We start from the raw sequence: 24,106 nt of genomic DNA on the forward strand, positions 1-24,106 counted from the left end.
GTCGAACAAGTTCTCCTCCTGGAGTGGGACATTGATTGATTATTTATTTTTTAAAAGGGCGGGTGAGTGCAGTTTTTTTTAAACTGACGAGGACTCAAGGTGTTTGATGATGTCACGTTACCTTATTATGTCATGGCCTTTACGTGAGGAGCATTTTAGCATTAGTCCATATACAGTATGGGGAAATAAACCTGCAGTAACTGATCTTGGATAGTCTAACAGCGAGTTATGTAAAAAGTAAAAGTGTTCATGGAATTCTGTAGTTACACATCATGATCATCATGACTCAGTAGCTTGTAGAACCACTTTTAGCAGCAATAACTTGGAGTAATTGTTTTCTTTATGACCAGTCTCCCACATTGCTGTGGAGGAATTTTGGACCACTCTTTTTTATGTTTTTGCTTTAGTTCATTCAGTTTATCCACAGTTCTTTTAAGGTCCCACGACAGCATTTCAGTCAGGCTAAGGTCTGGATTTTGACTGGGCGACTGCAACATATTGATTCTTTTCTTTTTCAGCCATTCTGTTGTAAATTGGCTGGTGTGCCTGGGATCACTGTCCTTTTGCATGATCCAATTTTGGCCAAGCTTTAGCTGTTGGACAGATGGCCTCACATTTGACTCTAGAATACTTTGATATACAGAGGAGTTCATGGTTGACTCAATAACTGCAAGTTGCCCAAATCCTGTGGCTGCTAAACAAGCCCAAATCATCACTCCTACACCACTGTGCCGACAGTTGGTATGAGGTCTTTGTGCTGAAATGCTTTGTTTGATTTTTGCCAAACATGGTGCTATGCATTATGGCCAAACATATCCACTTTGGGCCCGTCTGTCGAGGACATTGCTCCAGAGATCTTGTGGTTTGTTCACATGTAACTTTGCAAAATGCCAGGGTCTTTTTAGAGAGAAGAGGCTTTCTCCTGGCAACCCTTCTAAACTAGTGATACTTTTTCTGTCTTTAATTGTGCTAGCATAATTTTCATTACCTGAGGTACTCGAATGTGAATTGAAGTGAATTAAACCTGCTAACTGACGCCTGTAGACTGTGTGATATAGCTTTTGTTTTGCTTTTTTTTCTCTCAGGATTTAAACAGGATTTGCTGGGACCTGAATACTCCAAACCAGAAAACTGACAAAAAGGCTGGCTTTCCAGAGGTGCGCACACTTGCTGATGATGAAGTAATCAGGTGCCTTTTGATTAGCAGCACACTTAATAGAAGCATAAGTGTATACTTGTTTTTTTCATATGACTATGCATAATCCTGTCAAAACTGCCTTTTTTCATATGACAGCATTTGAAAGCTACTTCCTAATCAACTGCTTATCATTATAAAATGAATAACTTTTAAAGGCTTGTTTCCATGTAATATGCTGGATTCCACTGAAACAGTACAATTTACAGTAGCTGCTTACTTCACTTGCTACATTAAAGAAACATAACATATTATTTTAAGCATGAAGACACTGAAAAGAATTAAACTATGACCATCAGTCCTTAATGTACTTATTTTATCAAGCAATCAACTTGTAAGATTTTTCCTATTTTATACAAAATCATTATTTTTTGTTAATAATTTGACTAGATGATAAACATCTTATTAACGACTAGAAATTGAAAGGCTATCTTAATTTATCGTTGGCTAAGCCTCAAATAACAAGTCCAGACAATTAAGGCCTAATGCTGCAATAAGTAACAATTGCTCTGGGTATTCAACAGATTTCACAACAGCATGGCACCATTTCTTTCATGTTTATAGTGGCATTAAACAAGTTTAGCCCAGGCTGCACCAACACTTGATGAAATAACAATGGCTGTCATGTTATGCAATGTGTTTTTGAGATTGGTGTGTAACAAAATCTTTTAATAGCATACAGCAAAAATGCCAGTGACTCATTCACTTCATTCATGCAGTCCGAGCCGATACAGTTGCTTAGCAAACGAGTGAACGTTGTGCTTCAGAAGTTTAAAAAAAGATAACCCCCAAGTGCACTTTTCCTGCACATACACAGGTTTGTTTTGCATTCGTTTTTGACATTGTTTAGTAATTTCACTCCTCCGTGTTCTGAGAATATCAATTCAATGAAATATCAGTTGTCTGCTGCACTGCAAGATTTCTTCTTCCATCATCATTCAAGCAAAACAGTCAAAACAGAAGCATGCTTTTAGTCTGTTTCAGTCCCAAATGAAATGTCACTCCCCAGAGTTCCAGATGCTGGAAATTAGTTCCTTTGTGTTCACTTCTTATCTTTATAAATCACAAAATAGAATTTCACTCAGGGGAATACGCCCCACCGCGTGTTTTAAATGTAAAACCAATAAATTCCTGACACAGGTTTTAAAATTCAGATTTCACAGAAAACGCAGGGTAAATCAGATGTGGAAATACCACAGAGTAATGAATATTTCATTGTAAAGCACAGATCAAGCCGCATTTAGAGGAAGAGACGAGCCTGAACAGACAGAGTATGGCAGTAAGGCAAGTGTATTCAAACAAAAAGAAAGCTAATGTTGTTAAGGTTTTTATTTATTTAATTAGCACAGCACTCTGTGGAAATCCTTGTTTATCCACCTGGAGGGAATTCCGGACCCAGGAATGAATTTTATTGGATAGCTGTCAATATCAAACCTTTCCATTATACAGTAGTTTACCTCCAGTGATCTCTGAAGTATTCATCAACAGTCAATCAAAGGGAGTTTATGCACAGCCGTGGTTTGGTTTCCTCTTCCCTGCAAACACAATTTGAATACCCGAGGCAACAACACAGTGAAAATGCATTATACATTCATGTTGCCCTTACTTCCACGACCATGAAGGAGTTGTTCTTCCACCGTCAGTCAATCAAGGATGATCACAGATGCTTGTTCATCACAGGAGCAGAAAAAAGAGAACTGGGCAAATCTGATGCACGGGGTAAAGTTTGAAGCAAATCCCATTAGATACCAGTGATCTTTATGGTCAGCTGGCTATTGAAAGATCCTGAAGTGCCTTGTTTCTTCTGTCACAATTACATCAATGTTTGGGTGATTTTTCAGCCTTTTTTTCAAGTGTGATGGTGGTTTATAATAAGAATAAAACTAATTTTATTGATCCCAAAGGGAAATTCATGTTTAATAGTACTTAAAATTTTAGACTATACAATTTATTAAGCATAGGCAATATATGTTGAACAGTTTGACACTGAGCCTGACTCAATGAGCGTAGTTTCCACTGAAAAGGTACTTCGGCCATATATGTTTCTATATTTCATTTCATCCATTGCCCTGGAGTTTAACTTCTAGTTTACCTGGAAAACCTCTGAAGTACTTTTTCCCACTTGCGATGTCGTTCAACCTCAAGTCCAAGGTCAACAGACAACACATTGCACTTCTGAAAATTCAAATGGTCCCACATGCTTTAACAAATCAGTAAGAGGAGCTTGTACCTATTATATTTAGGAGATTTGAGCCTTGAAGACATTGGCAAGGCTTCTCCCTGAGAAGCAAGCTGTCAAGTTGCTACCTGATCCAAGTTTCTTGGCGTGTATATGATCTCAAATCATTTAGCAGATACAATTGTTTCTCTGTAGTTGTAATAATAATAACTTAATAGCTTAAGACTGAATGTATATTATGTTCATCAAGACAAGGGCTGTCATGATATAGAGCTATGTTAAGATTAATAAAGCAACATGAGATAATATACCATCTGTTGCATGCCCAAATTCTATTGTAACAAAATTAGTGAAGCACTATGGGAACCCAACAAGCCAGTATGTTTACTTGACCTCTTTGAGGACCATTTTGAGAATCAGATCTCTAGACAAGGACTACCTTCACCTTCATCTGTTTACTGCCGCTTGTTTACAAAAGTAGGTAAAAATAAAATAGTTTAAAATATTATCCAAGAATACTCAATCTCTCTTTTTCTTTACACAGGAAACATGTAACTGCATGCTGCAACTAAAGCGTGCTGAGACAGTCAAAAGAACTCGGACTACATGAACCTTCCCTATACATTTACATGCTGATATCCATTTATAAAGATTTTTCACTATGAAGATATCGATCATGTTTCTGTGACTCCCAAAGTTCTTAAAATATTGAGCTAACTCTAATGATGCACCCTTTTGTGACAGGCAAGCAAAAAGGTAATAACCTAAATATCTCACACTTTAAATTTATTTGGAAGTTAATTCATATCACACAGTAGAAACGTGGACTTGTTGAATGTAATATTATAGCTCTGTAGGATTTGCCTGCATATAAAGATAATTGATATAGACAAAAGTCCTAAATGGGGCTTGAAAACGTCTTCACATAAAACCTAATGGCACTATAAGCCTTAGTGAATCTGCAATAGATTCCTCTATGACAAGGATGACTACTTGGCCAGAAAGTCATAAAACAAAGACTCTAAGTAATTACAACTATACTTAATGGTTTGCAGCTCAGTTCCGGTGATATTAAATGAACAGAGAAACAGTTGAACACAATGAGATTTGTTTAAGGACATTCACAAATCCAATTTTTTAAATCGAATGCAGGAGAGATAGAGGACGAAAAAATACGATTTACAAAAATGAGCGGGCTGCATATTCTCCTCTATTTATGTGGTCCCAATGCCCTTAATTTGATTTGACCCAAGTTCATTTCTCGACACTTCAAACAAACATGGCCACTTTGGGCTGATGTTCAACGTTAATGGTGTGATTAGTGCTGTATCTTTCCCTTGGTGTGGCAATTTATTTTGCCCCATTAAGCCTTTGAAGCTATGCCCTGCTGACTCAGATGCTCTTAGTAACAAACAGTAATATTAAAATGGCTATTACCACCAAAATCTATCATCTCGAATGGCCTATAAGGTCATAACAATGTACCCCCAGTGAAATGCCTGAAAAGGATAGCAATAAATCCACCTGCGTGTTCTCTGGCAGGAGAAATGTCCTTTTTTTGAGAGATAAGCAAAAAGGACTGTATCTCCTATTTTGCAAGTTTGATCAAGGGGGAAAAGAAAGTGAAGAAAGCTGCATTAAATAACATTTTAAAAACAAACAAACCGAGAAAAAAAACCACATATGCAATTAGGTATCAGGAAAAGAGGAAGACCTCAGGAAAGAGTCAAAGATATACTTAAGTAAGGAATGCAAAGTTGTGTTGTGACAGAAGAGGATGCAAGGAATAAGCTCAGATTTAAGGAGATGATTTGCTGTAGCGACCCCTAAGGGGATCAGACAAAAGTCAAATAGGAACACAGTGGAGGCTGTATTTAAGAAACTTGTTTCGTCCTGGTAATCATCGGCTATACTAGTGTCTAACATCTTAAATGACAAAATACATAGTATACAATTTCCAGCAAGAATAACATAGTATAACACTGACAGCCTTGCAGAGCTGCAAACATGTATTGGCCTTGACATTACTTGAAAGAGAAAGGGGAGGAGTGGAAATGGCAAACAAGCTCAATTTTCTTGTAAATTGTTAGTAAACATCAAAACAGTAGATTTGTATAATGTGTACAAGAGCTACATGTGGTTAACACACACACACACACACACCCCTACACACATGCATACATACAAACATGAAGAAACATGATCCATATTCCAGACAATTCTAATAGAAAAGGGGGAATGTGATGAATTCTGCAGATTTAAAATTAAGCAAAATACTTGTTACAGTCCCTAAATCTATAGATCACAGGAACATATGAGATTCCACACTGCAGCTGCCGGTCATCAACCTTTTATTTGAGAGTTATAAAATTACAATAAGACAGAAACAAGAAAGAGGTTGGAGCCCCGTCTAAAGCAAACAGAGGAGGGAAAAGATCAGGACCCAGCCAGGTAGCGTGCAGTCAGATTTGGATAAAAAGTGTCTGCTGTAAGTTAGTTTTAGTTGACAGTTCACAAAGAGCTCTTTCAAACTATAAATAATCAGTTAGGATTTGAACATTTAAATTTTTTATCATCTCTAACTCAGCCTGTCCCTCTTTACCTGAAGCCACATCTCTTGAACTGAATTCAGGGCTCTGACATAAGAAAATATGCATAAGCATGCTTCTTTATTCCCGACATTGTCGCGATTACTTATTGTCAGCAGATTAGATATACGACCTTTCTATCTCCAGACAGCTGATAACAACGACGACTGGTTATAAACCAAGATTAGGCTTGAGTGTCCTAAAAATCACACTTTCCTGTGATTAGCAATTTACACACCTTTGAGAGTTTATTCACTAATTAAAGTCTGACCAAGTTAAATCCACTTCAAAGAAAGCTTTAATAAAAATGACAAACAACGCCTAACACTGGGATAAACATCAGCTCTTACTGACAGAAGTTGAGAATATCCTCGAACAACTCATCACAGTATCGCTTATCAGAAGTCAGAAGTGAGCTTCACGGAGTCATCGACGTATATCAGACTGCTTTAACAGTTTTACAGATTCCTCAAGAGTACATCAATCCTTCACAACTGACTGATGAACACTGGTCAGAGCATTGATGATTCAGGGACAAAAATCTAAACCATTGCAAAATATTTGACTGACACATATACATTTATAAGATCCAAATATATTGTTAAACAATGTTATTCAAATATATTAAAATATGGCGAATACAAAAAATTATTTCATACACAGGTATAGAAACTTGCTGGCTGTCCAACACTGTTATGGCACAATGAGTAAAGTATTTGATTCCTGCCTAAGAGAAGTCAGTGTTAACTGGTTTTGAACGACAGGAAGTCAAGCATCTTCTCCAGTTCATCAAATGGCTATTACGGGGTGCTTTCAAAATAAACAACAACAACAACAACAACAACAAAATGTCCTGATCTCATGACAACAGGTCTTATGGGAAAAAACAACAGTTTTTTCCCATAAGACCTGTTAAAACTGTGTCAAGGCTTAAAGCTGCTTTGAGTATCCCATTAAGGGATGCTGTAAACTCACTGTTGTCACTGGACTGGACATTGTGTAGTGTTTGGAGTCCATCTGCAATGAAATTGATGGACATATAACATGCCTTGTGATTTTTTTGAGAAGTAAGAGCCAGTTTTGTTCAGTGAAATTCTAGTTTTTGTTTCAACTAAATAAAAAAGTCATTTGAAGCACAAATACACAAATGAATAACTAAAAACACTAAAAAAAAAACTAGATGGAAATAGTCATGACTTTAGATTCAAAGATTCAAAACAGGGAATCTGCGTGGAATATTTGATTTTCTAACCATGACAACCTACATATGTCATGTATGTCTATGTAGCAGGCAAGGCAGAACTCAAACACAGGACTCAGAGCTAGGGTAATAAAGGAGGCAGCTTTATTTGCTATAATAAGATACTCGAAAATTCAAAGATACAAAATGACCAGGAGGAAACCAGGAAACCGTAAAACTAGGAAACTAGAGAAAGCAAGACTGACTAAACACAGGAGAGACTAAACACTGAGGGAGGAAAAAACTCCAAAAATAAAAGTACTGAAGGCTAAACATACTGAATACATAACGTAAAAAATAACTATGAACCTAGGAATCACATACATTATTTAAAAAGAAAACCAAAAAACACCATAATGTCCAGAAACTTAGAAACTCTTCTTTTACTCTCTTTTGGAGAAGACTAAAAGTTGTTTTAGACACAATATGCCATATCTAAAAAGACGATACTTAACATCTGATTGTCTTTAGTAATTTTATTACACCACCAAAAAACCAGACATCTGTGATTCCAGGCTGGAGTGGATGGTAAGTTCAGAGGCCATAATTGCATTTGACTTAACATATGTCCAGACTCTGGCTCAACAACAGAAATGAGGCTAAAAATCAAGAACAGTTGCATTGTTTTGTGATGAGATTTTGGTGAATTCTGGAAAAAAAAAAGACAACAGTTTTTTTCTCATATTTCAGCTGCATTGCGGTTTACAAGCCATTAAAGCATGGAGACTAGGGATGTGTTCTTTCTGACTATGATGAATTGCCTGCAGCTTATCAACATGAGTTGGCATATGGTGTGAGGACATGGCTTGACGGGGTGTCAATCAGTCTGTCTGATATAAATGTGCTCATAAGATTTTCTTCACCCATAGTGAGTAGTATTCCCAAGATGTGCCTTAAGTAAGCATCAGTCTAGTGTAAGGATATTTTGAGGGAGATTTTCTTCAGTGTTAGACTATACAAGTGCCATCTGCAGATGTTTGATTTAGGATTTAGGGTGTTTTACAGCAAGAGACATTTTAATTGTAGCAAAGGAAAAACAAAACATTGCTGGCATTTTTTCTTTTTTTAGTCACCTAATCAATTCCATAGCGTTTTTAATGTAATATAAAACCAGATATTTAGAGAGACTGATCAAGGTTATGCACAAAGTACATGACAGCAATTTTATATATAAAGAGTGGATGGAAACAGTATGTTTGGCAATGTTTAGAGATAAGCTCATATAACACCATCTAACAGAATTCAAGTGTTATGCGACATGTGTGGCAAAGGATGTTTCAAGCTATGGATTATTAAAGTACAGTGTTCCCTTGTTTATCGCGGGTGTTACGTTCTAAAAATAACCCGCGATAGGTGAAATCCACGAAGTAGCAAACTTTATTTTTTTTTACAATTATTATAGATGTTTTAGGGGTGTAAAACCCCTCACGACACACTTTATACACTTTTCTCAGACAGGCATCGACATTTTCCCACGTTTCTCTCTTGTTTAAACACTCTCATATTCAAACCTTCGTAGAAAAATAAGTCCAGTATTGTAGAATGAAACCAAAGGTCAAATCCTGTTTTCAGGTCCAAAACATGGGAATAGTCCTTTGACGTCGACACTGTTGTGTTTCTTGTCTTCTGCTAGCGAAGATTTAGATAAATTTGACAAGCTGGACGCATTCTGTACTGTACAGGAGACACGGCATGAGATTGATTTAAAATGGTCTACAGCCAATCAGGACGCAGAACACAATGTGCTGTTAAAAAATAAAAAATAAATTTAAAAAAAATCCTTGCAAAATTGCACCCCCCAAAAATCAGCGAAACAGCGAGTCTTGCGAAAACTGAACCACGAGAATCTGATTATTCTGATTTGGTTTTTCATGAAGTTCTTTCTTTATAATTTTTTGCTTCTAGAATTTATCAACGGTAAGAATCTGATGTTAACAGCTTTAGTAAATCAATTCGATCAAATATTGCTTTGTTTTTAGCAAGAATTTGATGAAATTTGTCAGTAATATTCATAAAGACTGGGCTGAGAATGTAAAAAAAAAGTGCTTTTAAAGCAACAAATGTAAATTTTAGCAAAATTTGGTCACGTGAATTATACTTCTACTTCAGATCTACACCATAACTGGTACTCCATTTTAGCCCTATGCCACAACCTGCTACTTAACCTGATGTGCACCTCCCAAGAAATGTAGCTACATTTTTGGTCGAAGCTTACAACAATGACTTAAATGGGCAAATCAAGCCTAAATCAAGCTTGTGTGCAGGTTTTCATGGCAATTCTTGGAAATTGTGACACCTTGCCATGTCATGTGCTCATTACTTGTTTGGCTGCATGAAAATTGTATACCTCTAATAGAATTGTTCGCTGATTTAGGAAAAAGACACTTAAAGTGTCTTGTTGTGTTCATGAACACAACCTGATAACCCACTGTATATTATCTGATGAATAAGCCTCTGATAACAGCTAATGTTTTTGAGCTCTGGGTGTTTCTCCAAAACCTGGTTAACCGTTACAGACTGTTTGGGCCAAATATGAACTTTTTTCACATTCAACACATTTACAATCATTTAATCACATTAAATGATTGTAAATGTGATTAATTTCACCTGGCAAGGCTTTCCCAAATTTAAGGCATATAATAATAATAATAATCATCATCATCATCATCCTTTTTAATGCATACTGTTGTACAGGTCTCTACACCAGCTTTTCCCCCTAAAGTGTTCTAAAAACAACAAAGACTCTATCTGCCATTGTAAACCCCAATTAAAGATTGGCTATCTATTTAATAATGTCAGATATGTTGTCTGTACCAATAGATATATTGCTGTAGATCATAATTTGGCATAGACACGTATTGTGGGTGAATTATGCATCAAATATAAATTGTATATAAGGGTTAAACCAAAAAAGAAAATATAAAATCTGATAATTCTTTATTAGTTTAACAGCAGGGAAACTTCTAGCCTTACATTGGCAAAGAGATAGGAGTATAGAAGCATAAAACCTACACACAAATAGAAAGAAAAAAGTTCTAAAACATGTAAAACTTGTTTAAAAAATACACCAATAAAACAGAGATAAAAGATAAAATAATATTAAGGGTAGAAAGAAGACTGTATGAGAATGGTTGACATTTTTTACATAATTTTACTATGGTTAATACTGCACACATAATAAAAATCTTTTCCCTTGAACAAAGCATTCTGTATATTCATGTGCATCTATATTTATTGAAACTACTGCCATTACTTAAAGCATTTTCAATAAGATTTACTGACCAGCAACAGCAACAACAACAAAAAAAGAATTAATGGTGCATGAGTAAAAATATATGTTTGGAACCAACATAAGCAAATCTGTAAACAAATAAAGAACAGGGGAAGGGTGCACCTTAATGCGCACTAAACAAAACTATAATTCTAGCTGTACAAACATGTACATTCATAAGGTGACTGTGTGGCAAATTCCACAGGGAGCAATTTAGCATTGGATGATTTGTGATTTGCTAGTGGTGCGTGTTAAATATAATCAGTCAGTATTTACTTGGTAATATGGCATGCCTGTCATATAATATATATTTTCCAGGATAACTGCAGTTTTTTCTTATTCTAAAATAAATGCAGGGTGAATACCAATGTCTGTTTTCACCAAATAAGAATGTTGATGTGTGAGAGTCTGCATTGAATAGGCCTTTCTTGGCATTTAATTTAATTTTTTTTTGTCTGCCAAAGACCATCAGATTTTGGTTTTAGTGAAACAGCACTGAGGTTGTTATCTGTAGATCGTAAATATATTTGATGTGTCTCTTCGCAAAAAAATACTATCATCATGGATTAATCCTACATATTTTATCTAAATATGTATGCATATTTGTTTGCAGCTGCAGGCTGGGGGCAACTATAAAATCCTTGTTATGGACACACATTGCTTGTTATTCTTCTTCACTTTGGTCTGTTTGAGGTACGGAGTAATAATTTTAAATGACAACAGCAAAAGCCAACGAAACTATCCAAACCAGGTGGCAGGAAATCATGCATTTCCTGTTTCCTCAGCATTATTTTGAAATATTTTCTCGGGGTTGTGTCCTTTCTTGCATTACACCATCGAGTGTACATTAGCCTTATGTCTCTGCCTCTCTCACACGCTCACGTTCTCTCCATTTATTGCAGCATTTGGCAAGAACAACACTAAGAGGCATTATTAGCCTGTCACTGAAATCGATGTGGCTGATTAAGTTGGTCATTTGAACATGGCACTCAGGCATGGCTCAAGGGTTGAAAAGTGGGTTATAAACATGCAAACACAGGTTATAAAACATATTTAATAAGCTGGCATTTAATTTTCGTATCAGTATATGACTATCTCCTTTTAAAATATAGAGTCTTCAGGTTGAATTTTAATTCTCCAGTGCATTAATGGCAGTGATAGTGGTGTTGTACATTTTTTGTTTAATTGAGTTCAGATGTGTGTTCAGAGATAATAAAAGGTGTATGAGATAATGAAGGTTAGACAATATTTTGTGGTGTGATTAAATGTGATCGCTGCTATAATTTTTAGTCCTAAAGTATGATCTTACAGCCTACTAAAGATTTCATGATTTAAAAATGTCCCCTGCTTATTTAATTAGAAGAAACAATATCAGGAGTTTTTCAAATTTATTTTTTAACTTTAATTATAAGTTTGCAAGGTAAATTATTTAAGTACAACTTTGTATTTGCAAGTATGCCCTGAATATGTCATAGTTATACGTTATTTTGCAAAGAGCAACTATGTTTAAGGGCAAATTGAAATCTGTGAACATAGTGTACTAGAGAAAAAAAGAAATCTTCTAACAGGAGTTAAAGTGAGATTTTGCAGGTGGGGGTCCAAAAGATAGGGTGTCGCAATTAGAAAAAAGTCACACGATAATTTATTTTATGAGCCTCAGAAAACTTTTCTTCATTTACAACCCTTAGACACTATGAAACTAGTACAAAAGGTAGAATTTGGTGAGGGAAACTCAATCGGCTTCATTAGCTAAAGTGTAAATTCATGTCTGCTCTAAATAATAATTACCTTAAATAATAATAAAGACCTATTAAACTTTTGCAATGCATGTAGGGTTTCATCCAATACCTGATTACAAGCTTTTAAATGAGTGCAATCATTGAGCCAACCATGAACTCCTCTGTATACCAAAGTATACAGGAGTCAAATATAGAGCCATCTGTCCTGCAGTTAAAGATTGGTCAATATTAGGTTATACAACAGAGTAATGATCCCAAGCACGGCAGCAAATCAAAGACAGAATGGCTGAAAAGAAAAGAATGAAGGTGTTGCAATGGCCCCGTCGCAGTCCAGACCTTAGCCTGATGGAAATGCTATTGTGTAGCAACACTGAAGAAACAGTGGGCCAAAACTCCTGTGCTATGATGTGAGAGACTGATAAAGTCATACACAAGATGATTACTTCAAATTATTACTACTAAAAGGTTGTTCTACTAGCTACTGAATGTTTAGGTGCACTTATTTTCCCAAAGGACTCTGTGGAGTCCTGTGCTTTTCATATAGTGATGTCAATTTTTTGCTTAAAATGGTCGATCTACATCCCTACCCTCACCTGTGGTCATGAGCTGTGGGTAGTAACCGAAAGAATGAGATCGCGGTTACAAGCGGCAGAAATGAGCTTCCTCCGAAGGGTGGCTGACCTCTCGCTTAGAGATAGGGTGAGAAGTTCAGCCATCCGGGAGGGGCTCAGAGTAGAGCCGCTGCTCCTCCACATCGAAAGGAGCCAGTTGATGTGGTTTGGGCATCTAATAAGGATGCCTCCTGGGCACCTCCTGGGTGAGGGGTTCTGGGCATGTCCGACCAGGAGGAGGCCCCAGACCCAGGACACGCTGGAGAGATTATATCTCTTGGCTGGCCTGGGAACACCTTGGTGTCCCCTTGGACAAGCTGAAGGAGGTGGCTGGGGAGAGGGAGGTCTGGGCTTCTCTGCTTATGTTGCTGCCCAGGTGACCCGGCCACGGATAAATGGAAGAAGATGGATGGATGTGTTTTTTGATATGGTTGATATGGTACTGCAAGGGTTAGAATATCTATAGCAGTAGTAATTTAATTACCTAGCATCCATATTGGCGGGCCCTACTCATAAGAACTTATAATTCTACGCCATTTTTCTTAGGGGTTTTTTTTTCAGTTTATTCATCTGAAAAAAATGGTCTCTTAAGCAAACACCAGATTTTTAGTTGGTAACCTGCTTTTCCATTTTTTATACAACTGACCTGCTCCTTTACTACAATTACCCCTTTTTTAGGTTCTTGTATTATGCTTTGCCATGTTGCTATATTCTGTAATTAGCCACTAAACACACAGCAGCCTTTTTAACAGACGTACACCGCACCACTGTTAGGTATTTGTAAATTTGTGTCAAAACTGTGAAACCCTGGAAATCATAAAAAAGAAATCTGAAAAAGAAAAGCTTAAATTCACAGTGCAAGAAAACACAAACTGTAAGGACTCCAAATAAATGAAAAAGGAAGTGAGTGTGGCGATTGCCACAGTTTGTGAAATGAGATATAACAGTGTATCTGATAAGAGAAACCAAGGTACAGAAGATTGGGGTTTATGACACTGAGGCTGGTAATAAACCAAGGCCTGGGGTTACACACTTATTGAACCATGGCAATTTATTGATCTCTTGTCTGTTTGTACTATACAGTTTGACACAAATGCAGAGTTAGTAATGCTGATGGAAAGGATAGATACTTATTAGATTAAAGCCTGGTCCCACTTACTTGGTTTGGAGACTGTTAGGTCAAGAAATAGATCATAGCAGTGATCTTAAAAAATGAGGCTGGTTTAAAAACAGTCATCTATACATCATTTCTTAACTAATTATTTCATTGGTTCAGCAATTTATTTAGAAGAAAATATTGATGCCTTCCCTCCTTTCTGTCTAAATCATTTAAATTAAAACACAATTATTTCCCAGTTGTAAGATTGAAAAACATGTCCAAATGTTTTAGTTAGAAACTAAAAAATAAGGTTTGTTTTTGTGTAAAGAGACAAGCTGTAACAAAAAACAATTGTAAAAATTAAGAAAAATTCTTTGTCTTTTTCAATATTTTAGCTCGTTTATGAAACACCAAACCCAATAAATTTCAACTAACTGTGAGTGCAGCCTTTCTAATCACACCTCATGCACCACATCAGATAAAAGACTTTACATAGCTCAATAACTGCTCTGTTGATTCTTTGAATATACAGGGTTATATGCACTGCCAGTCTGTCTCCTCTGATCAGTCAGCTAAAAGCAAAGGGATACAGCAGCAATACAGGATGTTGTAGAGTCCATGCAGAGGAGAACAAACAGTATCAGCAATGCACCCTGAGAATATTCTCTGCTCAGCAACATCAAGCTTGTTGGAAAGCTCAAAGAAACACATCCTCTTGAAAACTTTTTTTTTTTTGCAGGTGTTGTCTTTCAATCTGAAGCAGGATCAGCTTACAGATGGACAACAATATTATCAGCTGAGTGACATGCATTACATTTCTCCATTTGTCCTTAACTATCTAGTTTGGTTTAATTATTACTAACATATAAGTGGACAGGGGATGAGAACAGGGCACTGTTGGAATGCTACTACACAATTAATCTCAGTGGAAAGGGTTACATGAAGGTCTCCTCTAAGATGTGAATGCAGCATTATAGACAATACCTACTGCAGCAGTGATCCTTATGATGCTTGGCTGTAGCCACAAAGAGCAGTACTCTCCATAGAGAAGGAGACTAGAGGAAAAGATCAAAGCAGCATTGAGGGAAGTTAGCCAGCTGTCAGAGCTGTAGAAGGGTGTGATGAAGAAAGGGATGCATGCCTAAGAAGTACAGTAAGCTGTCCATACCTGAGGCCTTGGAAACTGCCAAGCAAATACTCACAGGCTTTGCCAGCCGCTTAAAGAGATATACCAGAGAGATAGAAGCCAGGAGAGTAAACCAGATGTTCTCCACTGAACCATCCAAGGTGTAGTCTGTGGCAGGGGAACAATATGAGAGCAGCTCCAAATGGGAGTGGGAGCAGTACTGGAAGAGCATGTGGGAGAAGGATGCAACGCATAACAACAGTGGTCCCCATGGTACTGGCACATTAGGGGCAGTGACTCTCAAACTAGGTGGATGCAGGAGATCCAGGAACAACATGTGAGATTTCTGTCCAGAAGAGCGCAGTCCTAGGAAGAGCAAATATGCTGTGCAGGACCCTCAAGCTTCCAGGCGTCTGGTAGAGGACCCACGCTTGAAGTATAGACTGCCTGCAGGGCGAGTTGGAATTATTTACACATTTATTTTTGTAATTCTGTCTGGCGCTTGGTGCCAGAGAGCAACTGCTCTGATGATTTGCGTTTCAGTGACAGTAAGAGTAAGTTTGAGCTTATATAAGTGGCTCCTTTGTCTTCTTTCCTTCATTTGTGGTGGTTTTCACTGTTTATGTACAGCCTTACTTCACGTTATACTTATTTAAAATTTACTGGTAGACGCCAGGGGTTTCAAATATATCGTAGTTTATGGGTCACAAGAAATATACACTATATTGCCGAAAAATATTTGCTTGTCTAACTTGACATGCATATGAGCTTGAGTGACATTCCATTCTTCTTTAATATGACATTTGCCCTCCCTTTGAAGCTATAATAAGTTCAATTCTTCTGAGAAGATTTTCCATAACTTTTAGGAGTGTGTTTATTTGAACTTTTGATCATTCTTCCAGAGGTGCATTTTTTAGGTCAGACACTGATTCTCGACGAGATGGCCTGGCTTCTTCACTCTGATTCATTCCAAAGGTGTTCTATTGGATTGAATTTAGGATTCTGTGCAGAACACTCAAGTTCTTCCACACCAAACGTGAATATGTCTCCACTGCTGAGCCTTGTGGTGACACGCTTTACATCACCGTATCTGATGCCTTACACTATGCTTGGTGATGTAAGGTTTGGATGCAGTTGCTCGGCTATGGAATCCCATTCTTTGAAATTCTCTGCGCACTGTTCTTGAGCTAATCTGAAGGCCACATGATGTTTGAGACTGTGGCGATTGACTCTGCAGAAAGTCGGTGACCTCTGTGCTGAAGTACTCAAAAAACAAATACACACCAGCACAGTGAAAACATTCAAACTCCACACTGAAAGGCTCCAACTGGATTCCAGAATCCCATTGCTCTCAAAGTGTCAAGATTAATGTCCATTAACAAAACAGATGTTAAACAGGCTCAGATGAAAAGAGAGAAATACATTTAATTTCAATAATATAGCTCACTTTTTTCATATTTGACAGTTTGCTGTAATTATAGATAAACACCAGTGTCATAAATCAAATTAAATAAATAGCACCATCAGTGCAATAAGGGTGATGTCTTTGTCAGTAGTAGGTGGATAAAACTGGTGCTGCTATAAATGTTTGGTTTGAATGAAATAACAAGTTTAGATAGCCAGTGTCATGCCATGAGATATTCTTAAGAACTTGTAATGCCTCCTAATGCAAATTACAGTGGAAAGAGTCCCAGAAAAATGCCTCGTATGTCCCTTGGTGCCCCAGCTCTGGTTCACGGGTCATATGTTTGACATCCCTGCCGTATGCTCTCTGAACATGTTGTGAAGGGATTTTTTTTTCTCAGTTCTTGACAATACAGTCAATTCAGCTTATTAAAATATAGTTGCTTTAGTCTCTAAACTGAACCACCTCACAACATCTTCTGGCAGTTTATTAATAATAATTAGTTTTTAAATCTTTACAAAGGTTTTAATTATATAATATACTGTATATAAATGGAAACAGTTGTCATCTGAATACCATGTGAAATCCTATCATTTTTTAAAAGTTATCTTGAAGCATTAAAATAGAATAAAAGCAAAAAATGTTTTCAACTACAGTTTTCAACTGTTTTAGAAACCCACTCTCTTACAAGAAACTTTAATCTTTAAGGCACTCCAAGGCTTTATGATGAACCCTTAGGAACCGTTAATTTCTGCAGTGTTCAGGAAGTTCTATGGTTGGATGGATGATGAGCCCATATTGTGTTACTGGTCCAGCCAGGAGGATTAAAAGTGTATGGGCTCCACAGGGATTAGTGAGAGGCAAGGAGCAGGGACTGTGAGTAGCCCATTAAAATAGCAGGGAAGGAAGACAAGGTTATCCATCTTATTCGTGTAATAAAGGCGCAATTGATCTGTTCCAATTACAGTGAGAGCCACAGAACATGAGGTATCCAGGTTTGTTTTGGTTAACAGCATCCATGTGTAGAAGGAATGAGATTTAGTGGGGAATGACAGTCTCACTGAACCTCTGCCCAACCAATTCCTCTGTATTTTTAACATTGTGTGTACTACTTTGGCTATTTTCAACTTTTTTAACATAGCACATGCTTGTATACTCGACTCCATTGTAGACATGCCTATGGTTATGGTGTAGTATTATGTGAACAATGTGTACAGTCAATGTGCTAGATCTGAGCCTACGCAAATCCATAGATAGTACTGCTTGCAATTTAAAAAAATAAAATAAAATAAGAACCCTCCAAGATTTTTTTCCCCTAGGTATGGTCATTAGATGTACTGACACTCAAATTCTGGAACAACACCAATGTTTGAATTAACAATTCATACAATTAACAGTATTTCTGAAATACTCGTTTAAATAAGGCTGTTATATATTTATATGCTTCTGTTAATATTGTCCATTACAAAATTTGTTTATTTTACTTTACAGAATATATCGCAGGAAAAGATTAAGATGTAATTACATAGTTCAGCAAAATACATCCAGCTGTCCACCTATTAACAGTATTGTTAACATCAGAGCATGTACTGCAACTGATAATGGTGGAGTCATGTGATGTCTTCCCCTATATTTAGTTTATTAACATTATTGGAAAGTAGTACAAATGAATGTGCAATTTTACATTTACTTTTCTTATTGCTTTTTTTTATTATCTACTTGTATTGCTAACTGTGTTAACTGTATTTTAATTTTCTATTATATTTTTACTGTGAATTTCCCTATTTTTTCATTGTTGCACAGTGCTTTGTGATCTCCTGTCTGTGAGAAACACTTTATAATAATATTATTCCAATAATGTTAATATCTGTAAGTAATACTAGATATAAAGACTACAACTGTAAAAACTGATGGGGCATTATTTGCTGATAGGCCAATGACGACATGGTAAATATCAGGTAATACCAATATATTACAGATAAGCCCATGCACCTCTGACTTTTACTTATGCAATTAGGGGGGGGAAGACACTGCTAAATATTCACATACTTTATTCAGTAATCAGTGTGGAAGATGCTAAAAACTAAATATCACTTACAGTCAGTGAAAAATTTCACAAATACCATTTATGTAAGAAATTTCAACGCCATTAAAATTCTAATGCGGATTTTTACATTGTCTTTCAAAGGTGAAATATTATTTCTTGCTACCTTTTGTTTGACAGCAGTGCAAAACTAAGATTGTTGTTACTGTTGTAACACTACAAAAAAGTAAATAAAAAAAAAAGTTAAGACTAAAAATAACAAATAATAACTTTTTTTTTTCAATTTAACACTGCATGATAATAATTTGGTGTTTAATTTCTTTAGAAATTTGAATTGCTATTTGAAGATAAAGTTTCTGCGTGCTATCCATCCAGTTTTGTTCAGTTGCTTGGTTAATGTTTTTCTCCACGTTTTTATTTAGTAATTGTGCATTACTGACCCACTACTTCCTATCAAACAGATCATATGACCTTGGCAAATGGATCAGTATGAAGCTAGTAATTATTAATCTGACTGATCGTTGTGGGATTTTCATTATCTAACACCCAAACCACACATGTGGCAAGGTTCTAGCTAAGGATGAAAGTATAGATAAATATGAAAACTAAAATCTTTTCCATCGTAATATTCATTTAATGTCAAAACTCATCAAGACAGCTTATTCACTTTATGTTTTCCTTCTTGTGCCTACATCAGAGCAGTATACCTTTAAAATGATGCTCTTTTCAGATGGCCACATTTCTTCCTGAATCAAATTCACAAGTAGGAGGAAATTGGGGGAAATAAATATATATTTCAAGTTGTTTGAAAAAGAAAAATAGGATATTCTTTATATAACAGCCACAGTCCTACACAAAATCCCTGCTGATACAAGTATACAGACTTAGACTTACTGTCTGTACAGTATTCCCACCTGGGACTTCTTCAATATAGTAACGTTCCTGCACCGCTAACTCTGCAGGCACTGGGTCAGAGTTTTAACTTAGTGGTTTGGATTCAAGCGTGCTGACATGTACTTTAGCTAAGTTCAACATGATCTCAGAGGGAAAAAAATAATCATGCCTTGTTGGGTTCAGTTCCTTTGCATTTTAATACTGCTCTTTGTACCCATTTTGCCCAAAAGGCCAAAAATGTTGTGTAACATTCACAACATAAGAGTTCGTGAACCAATTAAACTAGCAAGGACTTAGAATCATTTAAATGAGAAATTGCAATGTGTGTTGCCAGGTGATATGGGTGCATGTTTTCCCTTAGGAAATACTGACCACTACTTCCTGAAATCCCATAGATCAAGTCTTGCATCTTTCTTTATAAAGCATCAACAGAGTTTATTTTATCAGTTGGTGCACTTTAAGAACTAACTCAAAGGTTCTACTTACACTGTTGCCTTAAGGGTCTAGTGGTTGATTTGAAATAAATGTAATATACTGGCAACAAACAGCAGTGTGTTGCTTTTTTGTACACTACTGTTCAGTTTTGCCAGTTTTGTTGAGACATGGGTAAGCTGTGTAAAAATCAATCCTGTGACATGTTACCTTTGAGCAAGATATTTTGAAAATATCAAATTTTTAATTTTAGACATTTTCATAATCAACTGTCATCATTATGGATGACAGAGCTAGGGACAAAGGCGTAATCAGAATTTGAAGATAAATTATAGTTTAGAAACTGAATTAAGAGTGACCAATTTGGTATAAGTAGCAAGAACGAAATTAATTCGCTGCTAATTACCAAACAGGGCCAGAAAGAGGTAACTAGTGCCTTTAGTGCCATAGACGCCATGGTCCATGGGAGAGACCATGGACCATGTCATGGTCTTAGATCCAGGGTTTTTGTATTCTTGGACTTATTAAATTCTGTTCAATTCATTCTATGCTTACTGTTCATAATTCATTTTTTTTGTATTTTTCATTAGTAGTTAGCCCTAGTGCTTAATTGTCCTTCACAGCAGAATTTCTTTTTATTCATTTGTCTCTATGGTCTTTTAGTTCCAGATGTTTAATGTTTTAGCATTTTCTTGCATTCTATGTTCCTTCTATGAGCCTTGGTTACAGTTTGTTTTCTATGAGCTCTCGTTCTAGCCTCCTGTGTCAAGTTCTTTATATTCAGTGCTTTCACTCCTGTTTCACATCCTGTTTTGACAGTCATTCATCACTTCTGCCTTGTATTTAATTTTACTTCATTGTCTTGTTGTTTTAACTAGTTTCAGCTGTGTCCTGTGTGTCACTTCCCTTGATTACCTGATGTGTCTATTTAAAGACTCAGTTTGCCTTACTTTTTTAACTCATACTGTGATATCTGCTTCTCCTCTTCTGTGCATAATCGGTATAGGTAAGGTTTAGATGTCTTTGTATTACCTGCTTTGGTTGGACTTTATAATTTTGTGTTTGCTGCCTTTGGAATTGCTTGCTTCATGTCAATTTAAGAAGTCTACATTTGGGCCCTTACCTGCACATGTCATGATAATATAGAACAAAACACCAGCACAGAAGTGGCTCTTAGCTTTTCAAGTTAGCAGGTTATCTGAGAGCATGCTAAGTATGCTAGCCGTCTGTTGCTATTTTCTTTTTTCATCAACATGTTACAAGAAATTTGCCAATTGTTGGACTTGTCCAAGGCTTCATATATGGCAGTAAAGGATTAAAAGTGGGGATAAATTGAAAATTCAAAGGAAAGAAAACTTTTCTATGAGTTTGATACACCCAGACAGCTCTTTTAAAGAGCATTGTCCTGCAAATCAAAGAAGTGAACAGAATAACGCGGTGTATAACAAAAATCAAGGTAACTGTAGTTCAAGGTTACTCTGTGGTCCTGTGACAGATTCTATTATCTAATAAAGACACAGAGTAAGCTGTCACAAGTGTCACTTCAAACTCCTATAAGAATAGTGTTCAAGGTATGCCAAGGTAGCTGGTATTCTGTATTTTCTTTAATGTTCACCCAACTATCTAATGACTTAATACTCCAGGGAAGAGTTATATTGTAATCTGGAATGATTCCCATCCCATGGTTATATATATATATATATATATATATACACCAGGAAAATAATGCACCAACAACCAACTTATTTTATTTAGTTAAAAAACGTTTTCAATTCAAGCGTCTACCTCTAATACACATTTTAGAAGGATTGTACATTTCCAGATTAAAAAGCCTGTGATACCTCTATAAAAACACAGTGTCATATTTCCCAATTCTGCAGTTGCAATTTAATTTATTTGGTTTGCACTCCTGCCATATCTACTTCAAAAAATAAAATAAAAAAAGTAAAATAAATTGGTACATGGCCCAACCATGGAGCACATAAAGCACTTAACCCCATATCACAGCTACAGAGAAGTGTTTGTCTATGTGTGAACAGAAGATGAGAGGGGGCAAAATAACTCTAGTCTCTGTGGGTGGAAAGGCATATTTGTTATGATAATAATTCACAGCACATCGCTTATCCACAAGAGCTGTGTGTAGGACTCCCTTGGTAATGGTATTTCCTCAGTGTGGTGAATTGCTCGTCGGAAATGTTTGCTTGGTTTTCATTTGTTAACATCTGGTCCAGGGATGCGTTTTACCCATTGTGTTGCTTTATTGTGCTTAATGCGTTATTACATATAATTTATTTATATTTATTCTGTTAGTCATTGTCTAACACATGTTTAATCTGTCCTGCAACTTTCCTAAAAATGATCCAACAGATACCAATTCTGTCTCAGTAAATTATGAATTTTATAAAAATGTTTAAATCCAAAAGATTATATTAAAACAGCAACACCATTTGTGGTGTATCTTTTTTTAACGAATACATTATATATGGGTTTAATAAATATGTGAATATTCTGTTTTTATGCATCAATATGGCATAACATGAGTGTTTTACGTATGGAAATCTGGATTGAAAACCAGTCTATAAGGTTTGTATTTTATTATTTTTCTTTTTGTATTCAGATGAAGGAATTTCAAGACTATTGTTACCTACAAGATAACTCTGAAAGAAAGATGTATAACATAAACAACACCTGAAACTGTCACATTGGGTAATGATGTTGCTTTTGACTTTACAATCAGGAGAACAATACTATGAGCAATGTTTTATGGATGAAAGAGGCCAAAATAGAAATATATATAATAAGAAGCGATATCTGTGAACAAAGGAAAACCCAACATTCCAACATAAGAGTAAAGACAGCTTGTGATGGCTGATGGAACAATTAGTTCCATAGAATTCAATCATCAATCAGATAAAGATATTCAAATCTCAAGTGAAAGTAGTGAAAGTTCTTTGACAGGAGTAGTAAAAGAGGAATAAAGTTAAGACACACACATTACTTTTATCTGAACCAGTTGGCCAAAATTTTGCTAAACATCTGTACAATGCGAGTGTACTGAAGGATTATTGTTGCACTGGGTGTGTCACATAAGAAAACACAGATTCTCAGATCATCATCACTTATTACTTTTCTCAATAAAATAAATAATAAACAACTCTGATATTTCTATCTTATTATTTTATTGAGTTCTTTTTATGTGCTTTGAGGCTATTTTATGCCGTATTTTTGCACAAATGTATAATGTGATGGATTTGCAAGTGCTTTCTTGCAGCTATATTTGAATTATGTATGTGCTGCTCTGTAACATTTAAACCTTTTAGCGACAAAAAGGACTTCCACACAGGCCATTTGCCTAAATCATTATAAATTATAAAAGGTTCAATTTAATTCATCATGTACCAAAAGAAAAACATATATATAATATTAACAGATTTTCCTAAGAATTTCAGCAGTTAAAAATATTTTTGAAGGATCCCCACTGAGAAATTGGAAAAAAAACGAAAAACACTAAAGGATGTTTGTAATTGAGTCGGTGCGTGTTCTTAATCACATATAACAGCAGTGCTGTGCAAGTGCCCCAATTGAGATCACTCTGTCTTGTCTTTGCACTCATTGGCTTCATTAGTTGATGTCAAAAACTGGAGGCGTAGCCCAAATTGCTTATCGACTGGGCTTTTAACTAAATGTTACAACTGTGTATGGCATGGATGTCCTCCAAGTATCTTTAAAAACCATCTGTAGCAATAGTACTTAGCTCATTCACTAAATCATAAGCCGCATTCTTCAAATTGTTATTATACTGACAATGAAAGTAATGGTATTGCCTTTAAGATTATTATTCCTATCAGCTCATTGTCTTTTCTCTTCTCTTGCCCAGGCCTTAATTGTGATATCAATTAGAGATGACAATTTTCAATTAGAATTTTATGAGAGCAAGGACACCGAATAGAAATGAGGCTGTTCATCCAGAGTATGTTCAGAAATAAGATGGATAATCCGCATTATTTCATCACAGCTGACTTCTTCCTCTTTATTTAAGTGTGATGTATCAACAAGTCCTCATGAGCCACTCTTTGTGTGATGTATGTCGGTAATAAAATGATTTAAATGATGGTAATATTAAAACAAATTAAGATGAAAACAAATCACCTGAATTTCAACATTTTTAGGAGGTCTGTAATTAACACAGAAATAGTGAATTTTGATTTAAAAATGTACAGCTTCAACTGAGAAAAAAAGTTTAAAAAATTAATTGAATGGGCTTCCTCGATATGGCAGAGGGC

Source organism: Pelmatolapia mariae, linkage group LG9, assembly GCF_036321145.2.
Source record: "Pelmatolapia mariae isolate MD_Pm_ZW linkage group LG9, Pm_UMD_F_2, whole genome shotgun sequence".
Taxonomy (NCBI): Eukaryota; Metazoa; Chordata; class Actinopteri; order Cichliformes; family Cichlidae; genus Pelmatolapia; species Pelmatolapia mariae.